Source organism: Mercenaria mercenaria, chromosome 3, assembly GCF_021730395.1.
Source record: "Mercenaria mercenaria strain notata chromosome 3, MADL_Memer_1, whole genome shotgun sequence".
NCBI classification, from domain to species: Eukaryota; Metazoa; Mollusca; class Bivalvia; order Venerida; family Veneridae; genus Mercenaria; species Mercenaria mercenaria.
This window is the reverse complement of record NC_069363.1, coordinates 36606434-36621653: the sequence shown is the minus strand read 5'-3', so window position 1 is coordinate 36621653 and position 15220 is coordinate 36606434. Positions and strand designations below refer to the sequence as shown.

Sequence of the window (15220 nt, the reverse complement as noted above, 5' to 3'; positions counted from 1 at the left end):
TACTGTGGTACACATTCATGCCAAGTTATTTGAAAATCCATCCATCTATGACAAAGATATGGACCGGACACGCCCATCAATGCACTATCCTTTAACGTCTAAGTGTGACCTTGACCTTTGAGCTACGGACCTGGGTCTTGCGCACTGCACGTCGTCTTACTGTGGTACACATTCATGCCAAGTTATTTGAAAATCCATCCATTGATGACAAAGATATGGACCGGACACGAAAATTGCAGACAGACTGACAGACCCACAGACAGACAGACAGTTCAAAAACTATATGCCTCCCTTCAGGGGCATAAAAAAGCCATTCAAGGTCAAATTTAATATTGCAGCAAGATTATATACAATGTAGGTAAGTCACCTGGGATTAGACAAGAACATTGCATTGGTCTGACTGCTGATGCACCTAAATATCTTGAAGCACCTAAATATCTTAAGGGCAAATATGTATATTATAATAATTAATATGGCTTACAGGGATGCATGCGATTTACCTATGCATGTAAGTCAATTGCTGTATATATCAGAACACGAATAATGTTTACTTGTGTGCTTTATATTACTATAATTATCCATTATCAGAAAAAAAAATTAGGAAATATGCAATTTCTACAGTATTAAAAAAAAAATCTTGCACTGTAAAATTGTTTTCATCTGTACCATAGTCACAGTTAAAAAATTAGAATCATATCTGAACTAACATCATTCCTTTCAAACAGTGTCAACACAGAGTGAGTCTTACTTGTTGTAACAATATCAAGTTTGTAAAACTTAAATCTTGTAGAAACAGATTTGAAAAATATTGTGGTATAGATTTGAAAAATATGGTGGTATGGACTGCAAGATCATGATATACAACAGCATGAATGTATGTTGTGATACTCAACCTTTATGACTTACTACATAAATTATATTGTGACATTTATGCAATATTTCCGAATATACAGAATACAGCTGCTGTGAGCTGACACCGAGTTAACTTCAAAACATTTCAAAATTTAAAAAAAACACAAGCAAAAAACAATGCAAACCACATAATAACAAGAGGGCCAAGATGGCCCTAGGTCGCTCACCTGAGAAACACACCATAACAGTGTAATCATGTTTGACCTAGTGATTTCATGGAAACAAATATTCTGACTAATTTTCATTAAGATTGGACCAAAAATGTGGTCTCTTAAGTGTAAACAACTATTTTCTTCAATCTGACCTAGTGACCTAGTTTTTGAGCCAAGATTACCTACATGCCAACTTGACCTAGATTTGATCAAGGCAATCATTCTGTCCAAATTTCATGAACCTCAATTGAAAAATACAGCCTCTATCTCATACAAAACGTTTTTCTTTGATTTGTCCTAGCAGCCTAGTTTTTGATCTCAGATGACCCATATTCAAACTTAACCTTCATTTCATCAAGGCTATCATTCTGACCTAATTTCATGAAGATCAATTGAAAAATACAGTCTCTATCTCATACACAAGGTTTTCTTTTGATTTGACCTAGTGACCTAGTTTTTGACCATAAATGACCCATATTCTACCTTGACCTAAATTTCATCAAGGCAATCATTCTGACTAAATTTTATGGATATCCAGTGCAAAATGCAGCCCCTATTGCGTACACAAGGTTTTTCTTTAATTTAACCGGATGACCTAGTTTTCGATCCTAAATGACCCATATTCAAACTCTACCTAGATTTCATCCAGACAAACATTCTGATCAAATTTCATGAAGATCCGGTGAAAAATGCAGCCCCTATTGCATACACAAGGTTTTTCTTTGATTTGACCTAGTGACCTAGTTTTTGATCCAAGATAACCCATATTCAAATCTGACCTAGGTTTCATCAAGGCAATTATTCTGACCAAAATTCATAAAGATCAATTGAAAAATACAGCCTATATCGCATACACAAAGTTTTTCTTTGATTTGACCTGGTGACCTAGTTTTTGATCACAGATGAACCATTTTCTAAGCTGATCTAGACTTCATCCAGGCAATCATTCTGACTAAATTTTATGGATATCCACTGTAAAATGCAGCCCCTATTGCACACACATGGTTTTTCTTTAATTTGACCTAGTGACCTAGTTTTTGACCACAGATGACCCATTTTCAAACTTGGCCTAGAATTCATCAAGGTAATCTTTCTGGCAAATTTTCATGAAGATCAGTTGAAAAATACAGCCTCTATCGCATACACAAGGTTTTTCTTTGATTTAACCTAGTGACCTAGTTTTTGACCCCAGATGACCCATTTTCGATCTTGGCCTAGATTTTATCAAGGTTATCATTCTGACCAAAATTCACGAAGATCAATTGAAAAATACAGCCTCTATCTCATACACAAAGTTTTTCTTTGATTTGACCTAGTGACCTAGTTTTTGAACTCAGATGACCCACTTTCAAATTTGGCCTAGATTTTATCAAGTTAATCATTCTGACAAAATTTCATGAAGATCAGTTGAAAAATACAGCCTCTATTGCATACACAAGCTAAATGTTGACAGACGACAGTCAGACGCCGGACATCGAGCTATCACAATAACTCACCTGAGCATTTATACCTTGTGATCTATGTCAAAGTTGGATATTTTAGTTCACTGACTCAATATATGCATATAACATATTTTTATGCAATTAAAGTACTATCACAAGACAGCCGTTTGCACTTGTGAAATGGAAGCGGAATTCCATCATGTCATTTTGACAGCGCTTTTTGTAAACAGAAAGGCAAGTCATAGTAAATACATTAAAAACTTTTTCTGGCAAGATTTTAGGTACTTGTGGAGTTTGAATGTTTCTGTCTGATGGTGAACTTAATTTCAAGAGATAAAATGTATTTAATATAGAACTGGAACCGGTTCCCAAGACAGCGAAGTTATTCATACTTATACTTAAGACTAAAGCATGTCAGAGTTACAGGACTTGGTCTTGATGCTATCAACCAGTTTTATAACCCCAAAGCCACCAGGGACATGTGAAGTTTCAATTTAATATCTGCATTTGTTCTGCATATAGTAACTTGCTCGCAAAACTTTAACCAAAATAAGTTTCAAATCTATATGCCTTTAAGTAATAGCTGTATGTACTTGCACGCAAAACTTTAACAGCATGCCCACTCATTTTTAAAGTTAAGGGTACATGTACCCCCTGCTTTTGCAAAATAGGGGTACACTTCAAAATCTGGGGGTACACTACATGGTAGATCTGAATTTTTTCTATTTAACTACTAAAATTTGTATATACATGTTTTTTTTCATGCAGAACTCTCGTGGGTGGGGTATAACAGATGAGATAATTTTAGAAAATTTAAAATGTTTTTCCAAAGTTAAGATAGGAAATTTTGAATCATAGGACCCCTCCCAATATTATACTAATTATAAATAAGTTTTCAGCACGGTTCATGTATTCCCGATTTCGTGGACGGAACATGATTTGTCCTAAATAACATACAGTCAACTGAAGACTGATAAAAATCGCCAATCAATAATAAATGCCCAAACTATTACAGATATGCAATGTGTATCAAAATTGCAGTTAAATATCCAAAAATAAAATACTGTTAACCTTTTGTTGAGTTTATAAAAGTTAAAATGCCTTTTTGCATTTTGTATCCATACTTTTTTTGCACACGACCCATGTGACGTCTGACTAAAACACTTACGAAACCCCTCTATGCGGCTGACAATTACGCCGAGAATTCGGTGATGGAAATGAAATTATCACGTCCCTGGACCGGATCTGCGTTTAAGACTGTACCAAACAATTGGCAAGTGCATGATGAAATAAACAGCGATTTGCCAGCTGAACAGGAGTTCCGAATCTCTGCGTGCATGTACCCCCAACAAGTGATTTTTATGCGTGCATTTGATATTTTGTGCGTGATTCACGTACTGCAGTGCGTGAATGGGCATGCTGCTTTAACCAGGATTTTCTAAGTCCAAAGGGGGCATAATTTGGCCAAAATGCAGGTCAGAGTTATGGGACTTGATGCTATCAACTAGTTCTATAACCCCAAAGCCACATGTGAAGTTTCAATTTAATATCTGCATTTGTTCTGCATATAGTAACTTGCACGCAAAACTTTAACCAGAATTCTCTAAGTCCAAAAGGGGGCATAATTTGCCCAAAATACATCATGTCAGAGTTATGGGACTTGAACCAGTGAGGTTGGTAATTGATCTACAAAAAGACAAAATAAGTTTCAAATCTATATGCCTTTAAAGAGAATTCCTATATTTTTTTTTCCTTTCATAGAATTTTTTTAAATTCACATAATTATATGATAGGAAATTTTGTGCTGAAAACAATGAACAAACAAGAGGGCCATGATGGCCCTATATCGCTCACCTGTCATCATTGCACTTGAGGACAAGAAGGTCCTCAGAAAAAATATATCTAAGTCCACAAAGGACAGGAACAACAAAGAGAAGAAATTTAACCAAAAAGAAAAAAAATTCTTACAAGGTACAGATACTTCAAAATACACATAAAAATTGGAGGTACCATCCATGTTGTACCCACTGGCGCCAGATCAGAAAGAAAATGCCTCTGTACATGTTATACCCTACCCCTAGGTATTCTATAAGAACCATGGTCATGAACGGGAAAATATACTAACCCATTTCAATTTCATACCTAAAACACGCAGTTCAGTAAATGTGTACTACTGATATTAAACAAGCGATAATTTATCTTCCACCGTGCACCAGTCACATTGTCTTAAAATTCCATATTGCAGAGATGCTCCATATATTTTATGCTTTCGTCAACGTTACAGAAAAAACTTGCGCGAACTCCCCTAATGAACATCCGGTCTAGAGGTCACAGCAGTGTGCACATGTTAGGCGAAATGTAAACAAACAAAAACAGAATGCAAAATATTCACAGTTATACAATAAAACTCGAAATGATGAATGAAATTCATCTTGTATGTGATTTTGAATTTTAAATCATTCATTGGTAAACATCTGTTCTGTTTATTTAATTCATTTTGAACATTTATCCTGCATATACACATTTTTGCATACACGTGTCGTAAAATGACGATTGACATACATTTTCACATCAGCCAGTCAGAATGGTTTTGTAATCTAGAACGGAACTTCACCAGGGAAGTTCAAGCAAGTTTTTTGTGTAACGTTGAAAAACTGTAAAGTACACGTTGTTTTTCTAAGACAAGAAGTATTGTAGAAATGTGACCGGTACACAATGGAAGATAAATTATCGCGTGTTTAATATCCATATTACACATTTACGGAACTGCATGTTTTAGTTATGAAATACGCGATTGAAATGGGTTAGTATATTTTCCCGTTCACGACCATGGTTCTTATAGAATACCTAGGGGTAGGGTATAACATGTACAGACGCATTTTCTTTCTGATCTTGCGCCAGTGGTTGTACCACAGAAAAGTGGTCTCGGTTTTTCCCTACGGCCAATAATAAAAAAGTTACTAAAAATAAGCTATTTATAGTAATGTAAAAGGGAAGTAATTAAAAAAAAAAAAAATCATTTAAGTGAACAAAAGAAGGATCTGCCAAATAAATCTGTTGACATAAATCAAATTTCAGATCAGTATCTTCATTAGTTACGGAGATATACCCATTTTAATTTGAAATAAAGGGAGGTAATTTGACATAAAATCAGTCAATAGTTATCTACCATGACTGGCTCAGTCCAACTAATGACAATAATGAAATTTCAAATAAGTCCTATAAGTACTAACTGATATAAATCCATTTTGATCACAATCAGGGGAGGTAATCAGATATAAAATAACTCTGGAAAATACGATTGGATCTGTTTTGTCATGGAATCCAAGATTTATTGTTGTTGAAGATATTTTGGAAGTTTGTATCAAATAAAACCATAAATGAAGTATCTATATGGCTGCAAAAGCCAAAATAGCCAATTTTGGACCTGTAAGGGGCCATAACTCTGAAACCCATGATGGAATCTGGCCAGTTCAAGAAAGGAACCCAGATCTTGTGGTAATACAAGTTGTGTGCAAGTTTGGTTAAATTCAAATCATAAATGAAGCTGCTATTGTGCAGACAAGGTCAAAATAGCTAATTTTGGCCCTTTCAAGGGCCATAACTCTGGAACCCATTAAGGAATCTGGCCGGTTTGAAAAAGGAACCGAGATCTTATGGTGACACAAGTTTTGTGCAAGTTTGATTAAATTCAAATCATAAATGAAGCTGCTATTGTGCAGACAAGGTCAAAATAGCTAAATCTGGCCCTTTCAGGGGCCATAACTCTGGAACCCATAATGGAATCTGGCCGGTTTAAGAAAGGAATCAAGATCTTAAGGTGATACAAGTTTTGTGCAAGTTTGGTAAAAATCAAATCATAAATAAAGCTGCTATTGTGCAGACAAGGTCAAAATAGCTAATTTTGGCCCTTTCAGGGGCCATAACTCTGGAACCCATAATGGAATCTGGCCGGTTCAAGAAAGGAAACAAGATCTTATGGTGATACAAGTTGTGTGCAAGTTTGGTAAAAATCAAATCATAAATAAAGCTGCTATTGTGCAGACAAGGTCAAAATAGCTAAATTTGGCCCTTTCAGGGGCCATAACTCTGGAACCCATAATGGGATCTGGCCGGTTCAAGAAAGGAACCGAGATCTTATGGTGATACAAGTTGTGTGTAAGTTTGGTTAAAATAAAATCATAAATGAAACCACTTTCGTGCAGACAAGAAATTGTTGACGGACGCATGGACGGACGGATGCACGCACAGACGACGGACGAAGGGTGATCACAAAAGCTCACCGTGTCACTATGTAACAGGTGAGCTAATAAAAACAATAGGTCACCAGGCTTGTTTTTGTGAAAAATTGCTTTGAACCACTATTGCTGAAACTGCCAGGGATTTTTCAACATTTTCAAAATTTTCTACATTTTTATAAATACCGACCAAAATATACATCAAGACAGCACAATAAGGTATTTTTCTTTTTACAGATTTTATTATATACTTATTTGATATTATAGTCATATTTGTAATACTCTATCCTTACAATAATGAGTACAAATAAAAAAAAAAATTGTTTCATATTTACTTTTGTGAACTTTTTTCAATGAAAAATACCCATTATGAAGAATGTTTTTTTTAAATTTTGTAAAAAACTCTTTCATAGAATTTTTTCCTGTTTTTCTTGTGTATAGATAATGGTTTTGTGAGCATAAAAATGGCTAAAAATGTATGGGTCACCTGGCTAAATTTTATCTTAAGAATGTTTTAAAAATTCTTAATTCTTTCTTTAATTGAATACTAAATAATCTAAAAGGTGATATTGTCTTATCAGTACTAAGTCAATTATCTTACATTATATGAAAAACACTGTCTTTGTACTAAAATGCGATGTGAAAACACGACCAAAAAAATAGCAAGATATCTGTCAGGCATGAAACTTGTCAATACAACATAAACCAGTATCAACATTTGATTACTGATAAAACTTATCAAAAATGTTATTTCATTCAAGATTTCTCATATTTAAGATTGTCTGTAACATGTTTTAACAAATGCTGACTTCAGTTCAGTTTTCCATAGAAAGTGTCGGCTGCGCAGAAAGATGCGCATAAAAAACTATAGGAATTCCCTTTAAGTAATAGCTGTATGTATTTGCATGCAAAACTTTAACCAGGATTTTCTAAGTCTAAAAGGGGGCATAATTTGGCCAAAATGCAGGTCAGAGTTATGGGACTTGATGCTATCAACTAGTTCTATAACCCCAAAGACACGTGATGTTTCAATTCAATATCTGCATTAGTATTGGAGATAGTAACTTGCATGTAAAACTTTAACCAGGATTTTCTAAGTCCAAAAGCGGACATAATTTGCCAAGAAATACATGTCAGAGTTATGGGACTTGACCCAGTGAGGTTGGTAATTGATCTAGAAAAAGAAATAAGTTTCAAATCTATATGCCTTTAAGTAATAGCTGTATGTACTTGCATGCAAAACTTTAAACAGGATTTTTTAAGTCCAAAAGGGCGTCTAGTTTTATAACCCCGAAGACACATGTGAAGTTTCAATTCAATATCTGCATTAGTATTGGAGATAGTAACTTACATGTAAAACTTTAACCAGGATTTTCCAAGTCCAAAAGGGGATATAATTTGCCCAAAATGCAGGTCGGAGTTATGGGACTTGATGCTTTCAACTAGTTTTATAACCCTGAAAACACATGTGAAGTTTCAATTCAATATCTGCATTTTTTTAGAGATACAATGTAGTAACTTACATGTAAAACTTTAACCAGGATTTTTTAAGTCCAAAAGGGGGCATAATTTGCCAAAATACATGTCAGAGTTATGGGACCTGACCCAGTGAGGCTGGTAATTGGCCTAGAAAAAGAAACAAGAGCTGTCCATAGGACAGCCAAGCTCGACTACTCGAAATATTGTCCCAGATCTAGGAAAACATTACCCAAAATGTTAAAATATCAAAAGAGTTCTAAGTTCAAAAGGGGACATAATTTGAACAAAATGCATATCAAAGTTATGGGACCTGATGCTATCAACTAGATTTATAACCCCAAAGGCACATGTGAAGTTTCAATTCAATATCTGCATTAGTATTGGAGATAGTAACTTGCATGTAAAGTCCAAAAGGGGGCATAATTTGCCCAAAATACATGTCAGAGTTATGGGACTTGACCCAGTGAGGTTGGTAATTAATCTAGAAAATGAAAAAAATAAGTTTCAAATCTATATGCCTTTTAGAAATAGCTGTATGTACTTGCACAGAAAAATTTAACCTGGATTTTCTAAGTCCAAAAGGGGGCATAACTTGACCAAAATGCAGGTCAGAGTTATGGGACTTGATGCTATCCACTAGTTTTATAACCCTGAAGACACATGTGAAGTTTCAATTCAATATCTGCATTAGTTTTGGTGATAGTAACTTGCATGGAAAACTTTAACCAGGATTTTCTAAGTCCGAAAAGGGGCATAATTTGCTCAAAATACATGTCAGAGTTATGGAACTTGACCCAGTGAGGTTGGTAATTGACCTAGAAAAAGGAAAAATAAGTTTCAAAGCTATATGCCTTTAAATGATAGCTGTATGTACTTGCATGCAAAACTTTAACCAAGGTGTGACGCCGACGCCAGGTGAGTAGAATAGCTAGACTATTCATCAAATAGTCAAGCTAAAAATAAGTTTCAAAGCTACATGCCTTTAAATGATAGCGGCTAAGCCATTATGTACTTGCATGCAAAACTTTAACCAAGGTGTGACGCCTACGCCATGGTGAGTAGATTAGCTAGACTATTCTTTGAATAGTCAAGCTTAAAATAGTAATATTGTATCAGATATATGATCCAATTCACTAGTCTATTTTTGTACTGATTATATATACATGACATGTGAAGGGGCTGTCTTAATCATTAAGCGTTGATAAATATTTTTTCTTTTTCTTCAAATCACTACCACTGTGGGGAATCACGATCAAAATAATCTCTAAACCAAAGTTACATTTTAAAGAACATGAATAAATTTCCTGTCATGATAAGATATACATGGGTGGTTTTCAAAATAATGAAGCTTTTTCTTCTCTCTCACCTTACTTTAATTCAGTTTAGTTTTAGAATGTGTTTTGGAGCAAATTATATCCAAATCAATGTAGTCAATAAATGTGTGCAATTTTATCTTGATGGCTCAAGCAGTTTTGAAGTTATATTAAATTATATAGCTAATTTTGTCCCCTGTGCACCCAAAAAAGTGTGACATTTTACATGAAGTATGGTTTTCAACTGTGGCTTACTTTTTAAAACCATGTTTTATTGTTACAGCTTTGGCCTTTTTATGTAACTTAAACTCTGCACATTTAAATAAAATACTTCTTTTCATTTACCTACATCTTATTGTTACCAATATTTCACATCTTGTGAAGGAACCCCCTTCACAAAAAATAGTGAAAAAAATACTAAATTTAAATGTTGAACATTACAATTTCATAACCTTATTACTTTTCTGAAGTCTTAATGTTTTAATAAAATCTTTATCCTTTCAGCTGTGAAGACACATTATGATTTTTTTCTTTAATAAATCAACTTTCTCAGAAACTTGATGGGTGTCTATACACCTAAAAATGTCCCCTGTGCACCTTTTCAGTTGTTAAGTGTCAGATTTCTTTTATTCTTTAATTAAAATGGGATTTTACTTTATTTTCCTTGAAAGGGAGTTACAACAGATACAAAAGCAGTGTTCAACTTCACATATTACTGACTGTTAAACATTCACAGAGCCAAAAGTGATGTCCCCTGTGCACCCTTTTTTGACATATATCAACTGTCATAGCATTACTGTAATTTGCAGTGGCAGTTCTATATTCTTAGCAGTGTGAATGCAAAGTTTAGGCATTTCTTGATAATTTAGCATTATATAAGAAACCCTGGACAATTTAAAATTCACTGTTTGCATTTTTTTCTGAAGTTGCCAATTTTCAAGTTTAAAAGTGGAAACATCAATTTTATTGCTTCTTAGGCTCTTAAGTTTACCTAAATATGTAATGTTCACTAGTAAATATTATGTAGTTAAAAGAATTTTACTTACCATGGACATATTCCATGAATAAATTTTTTGATACAATTTGTCCCTGTGCACCCTTTTTAGTAAAATTATGAAGTATGTATGAATTTAACTATTCCATTTTATCATGCATGGCATTTTGTCATTTTTCTACTATGAATAAGCATTGCATGTAAATTAAATGATTTCAATGTGTTAGTTATGTATAAAGTCACTTATTTTTCATTTAAAGCATTACATTCTGTTGAATTTTCATGTTTTTGTAGTGAAAATTTTTAATTTTGTAGTTATTTTGTGGAATAAACTAATTTTTTAATAGTATTTGTCTAAAGTTGATTACCATTAGTCTTTTTATGAATAGAAAACTAATAATGGATGAATATTACACTGATCTTCAGTATGTGTCCCCTGTGCATCTGTAAAATAACTCAATTTTGAGTTGACAATTCTAGAAATTAGAATTACTGGACATTCTTGAAATTTGGCATGTGGTTTATAAACATGCAAAGTGTGAGAAAAAAATAGGTTTTATAATTATATGATAGTTATTTTGCATTCAGCAACAACTTTTATAGGTAAAGTTTTATTTTCATGTCAGATTTGTGCAGAAAGGGTGATTTTTAAATCCAATGTCCACAAACATATGATTAAATAAGTTTCAAACCATACACATACACCCATTACTTATCATTTATGTTGAAAAAATTACTGTTATACATATTTCCTTGTCATAAAACCATGCAACATTTATCACCCATCTTACTGGAAATTCACTGAACTTTCAAATTAAAGGCTGAAATATTTTCTGATTGGCATTTCTCAACACTTTCCTAAAGTTATTTCCTTCAGATTTGAAGTATTTGCTATCATAAAAAATAGGTGACAACCATAAGAAATCAGTTTGAATTTTCAACCCCTATGTCACACTTTTGCTTCATTATTTTGAAAACCACCCACATGTAAACATAGCCTATCATGTGACTAATGAAAATTGTTAAATTATCATGTAGTTGACAATAATGATAGATATCCTGTAATTACAAACACTAAGGAAGATAATAGGTATCAGTTTCCAGAAGTGTTCCTGATAATTAAAAGGTGATTTACAGTGATTGAAATCTATGTAGTTTTAGGATACATGTATGTTGGCATTTGATAGGCTATATTTTAAATTTACAGCAAGATTCTTCATTATAATCCCATATTATTCATATTTTTATTTTGGTTTAGAGATAATTTTGATCATGTGATTCCCCGCAGTGACTACACTCCTTCATAACTTTGAAGATTAGGCCTAAAAAAAAAATTCTTTGCTTCTGGTAACATGCTCAAAAAAATTAGAGTAGGTAGGTCGGAAAATATTTTTTTTTAACTTTTCAGAAAACATTTTTGTGTCAAAAAATGAATACAAACAAGGGGGTTATGCCTTTAGAGCATCAGTAAGTTGATTTTTAACACCACTGAGCATGTTTAAAGCATAAAAAGTGCAGTTTTGCAATTTTTTGTTAAAAGTTGAAGAAAATATTCTCCAAGGCCGTAAAAACATTTAGGGTCGGGCCAAAAATTTAGAGTAGGTCGGGATACCGGAAACAAACATTTTTTTTTACGCCTTATGTGTAGCTGCTGATAAAATTTTATGGTGATTTTACATATAGGCATATATAAAGTTTTTACATGTGCCAAAACAGTAAAACTTTCAAATTTTACAATATTAAAACTTTGTACACTGGTTGCTGTTTAAAGGTGGTCAATCATATTTAAACAACATTTAATGACATTTTTTACTTTTTGTGTATTCTGGTAGAGAATTATTTAAGGAACAAAAAGACCGATTACATAGAGTTAGATTCCTATTTGAAATGTATATTTTATTATTTTCATAAAATTTTGTAATTACTCCCCTTTAATATGAAAGTATATAAAAAGCTGGGTATTTCTTTTTATTTCGATACAATGTCTAGTTTTACATTTGCATTTGATAGACATATCAACTATTGAACAATCTGAACCAAAATGCAAGTTTTAAAGCTGTGTGTAGCTTCTGAATTCATTTATTTCCAATTTATGCGCAACCAAGATAGGCAAAGGGAGGTAATAATAATTTTTCAAACTTGCGTTTCTAATGAATTCCATCTAAATACATAATTTTTAATGCAAATATTTTACAAATATATTACAATATGTCTAATATTTATACATTTCCTTAGGCAAAGTATGTTTATCAAATTTATACTTATGATAAAATAACTCTATCTTGGTTGGGCAACCAGGATAGGAAAATGAAATTTTAAAAATACCTCCTGTGAAAATCTAATTTGTATTAAGTGTTAAGTGAACATAAATGAGTATAAATGATCAGATGCTAAAGTTTCGAACAAATCCGTTACATGGCCAAAATCTGGTTATCCACCTTTAAAGATTGAGTGCAGAGATTAAGACAGTCACAGTGTAAAAAGCTTTGATAGCAATAACAAAGGAATTTTTAATTTTAAAAGAATATAAGCATATCATACATAAAAATAAAGGTTTTGTTAAAGGAAAAGTAATAGTGTACGTAATAAAAATAGACTCTAAAGAAAACATTATTTTTTTCAAAAATGAAATTAAATTTCATCTTTTCCAGAATTCCTATTCTGTCAACTCTTCAGTTTCATTCAAAGGTAATTTTGGGGGCTGGTATCATTACTTATTCATTAGGAAATCTATTATCAGACGACTAGAATGCAAGCTAGGCGTCCGGTTACCGGACAGCTAGACACTTCCAGTTATTTATCAAAATAAGTTCATTTTAATATATGTAACCAAATATTAGATAAATGCAGAAATAAGAGATGAATCCTTATCCCCACCAATACTGGTAACTCCAGGCTAGTAAAACCAGTTGTGTCATGCATATAGTTTTTGTGTCATGAATATTTACATTTTATTACCAAATGCCGGCGCGTCAGTGACAATGTAAAATGTTGAAAGGCGAAGTTTATCAATCAAAATCGAATATTTATTTTATCAATCTTTTAAGTTTTTTTATAACTTTTCAATTTATCTGTAAGTTTGTATTTCGGATTTTTGTGTATCTGTTATATTGTGACAGATGTGTACTGCGCTATCGGAAATCTCAGTGATTGAAGGAGTCATGACTGGCTGCTGAAGCATATCTTCCTATCCTGGAGTCATTAGTTTTAACAGTCTAACATGTATTTCATTAGTAATATAGATCAATTAAACAAATAAATAATGTTGTTATAAACTATAGCATGTCTCCCTTTATCTTATTCCTGTTTTGTGAATTTTGTGGGCAAAAACGTCTCAATATTTGTACTATTGCTGACTGACCATCAAGGCATCCATTATTTTAAGGCTCATGAGAAATGACACCTTTTGATTGGCTTGCTCTCTTAACCAAAACTTCACTTTTCTGGATCCTGTATGGCCAAAATCATATTTGGCTGTTATAATTCTATCTGAATGCAGTTGAGACTTGAAACTTAAAAGGACAATAAACAAGTTAATATTAATCTTTTTAAGTGACATTTTTACTATTTCTTTGTAAAATGTGATTTTTTTATTCACTTTACATATTGTTAATAGCAGTCATTCATTATGAAAACAGTGAGGACACAAAAAATATAACTCTTTCTCACAGCTCTAACTTTGGTACTTTCAGTGAAAACCTATTAGAAACATGACCTTCTTTATTTACAACAAGATTTGACAAAGAGCAGCAAAACCATATTCAATTACATTAATTTAATGTTTTCAAATGATACAAGGTGTATAGCCTACAGGAGAGTGAAAAATCTAAAATTTATTCAAAATTTCAGTAAAAGAACGTACTGTCTTAACTGTGACTTTGAAAATAGCTGAGGGAAAGAGAAAACCAAGATCTGAATTCCCGACCAGTTGCTCTTGTAAGAATTCGCTTTTTAAAGGATTGGAGATTTCTGTATTATTAAAAAGACATAAAAAACACCAAAGTAAGAAAAAATAATATATAATCTTAATGTAAATCTGTTGAATGCATTAATGTTTTATTTGAGCATAGTCAAATATTGTCTGCTTTACAAACTAGTGTAATTTGGCATCATAAAAGGTCACTTAAGTTATAAATATTTGACAACAAAATAAACTAGAAAATGCTTTTGTAAAAAAGCGCATGTCTCCCCCAATGCAAAGTCCTATAGGCAAGAAGTTAATAGGGGTCAGGAGCGAAAGTCAAAGAGACACTGATGTTTGGCTGCAATAGGGATCATCTACTTGGCATGTCCAGTCATCCTGCTAAATTTCAACACTCTTGGCCTAGTGGTTCTCAAGTCACTGTTCAGGCTCCTGTGACCTTGACCTTTGATCAAGTGACCTCAAAATAAGTAGGGGTCATCTACTCTGCATGTCCAATCATCCTATTAAGTTTCAACATTGTAGGTCAAGTGGTTCTCAAGTTATTTCCAAAAAAATGATTTTACATGAACAGGCCACTGTGACCTTGACCTTTAATAGACTGACCCCAAAATCAATAGGGGTCATCTACTCTGCATGTTCAATCATCCTATGAAGTTTCAACATTCTGGGTCAAGTGGTTCTCTAGTTATTGATCGGAAATGGTTTTCAATGTTCAGGCCCCTGTGACCTTGACCTTTGACGGAGTGACCCCAAAATCAATAAGGG

At 33.1% G+C, this 15220-nt stretch overlaps 1 protein-coding gene across 4 annotated transcripts in view; it reads right to left on the bottom strand.

Annotated features, from left to right (window-relative positions):
* The window catches only part of LOC123525071 (L-threonine ammonia-lyase-like), a 52782-nt gene that overhangs the window by 33765 nt on the left and 3797 nt on the right, over window positions 1–15220 (bottom strand). The gene's annotated exons all lie outside the window — the stretch shown is intronic.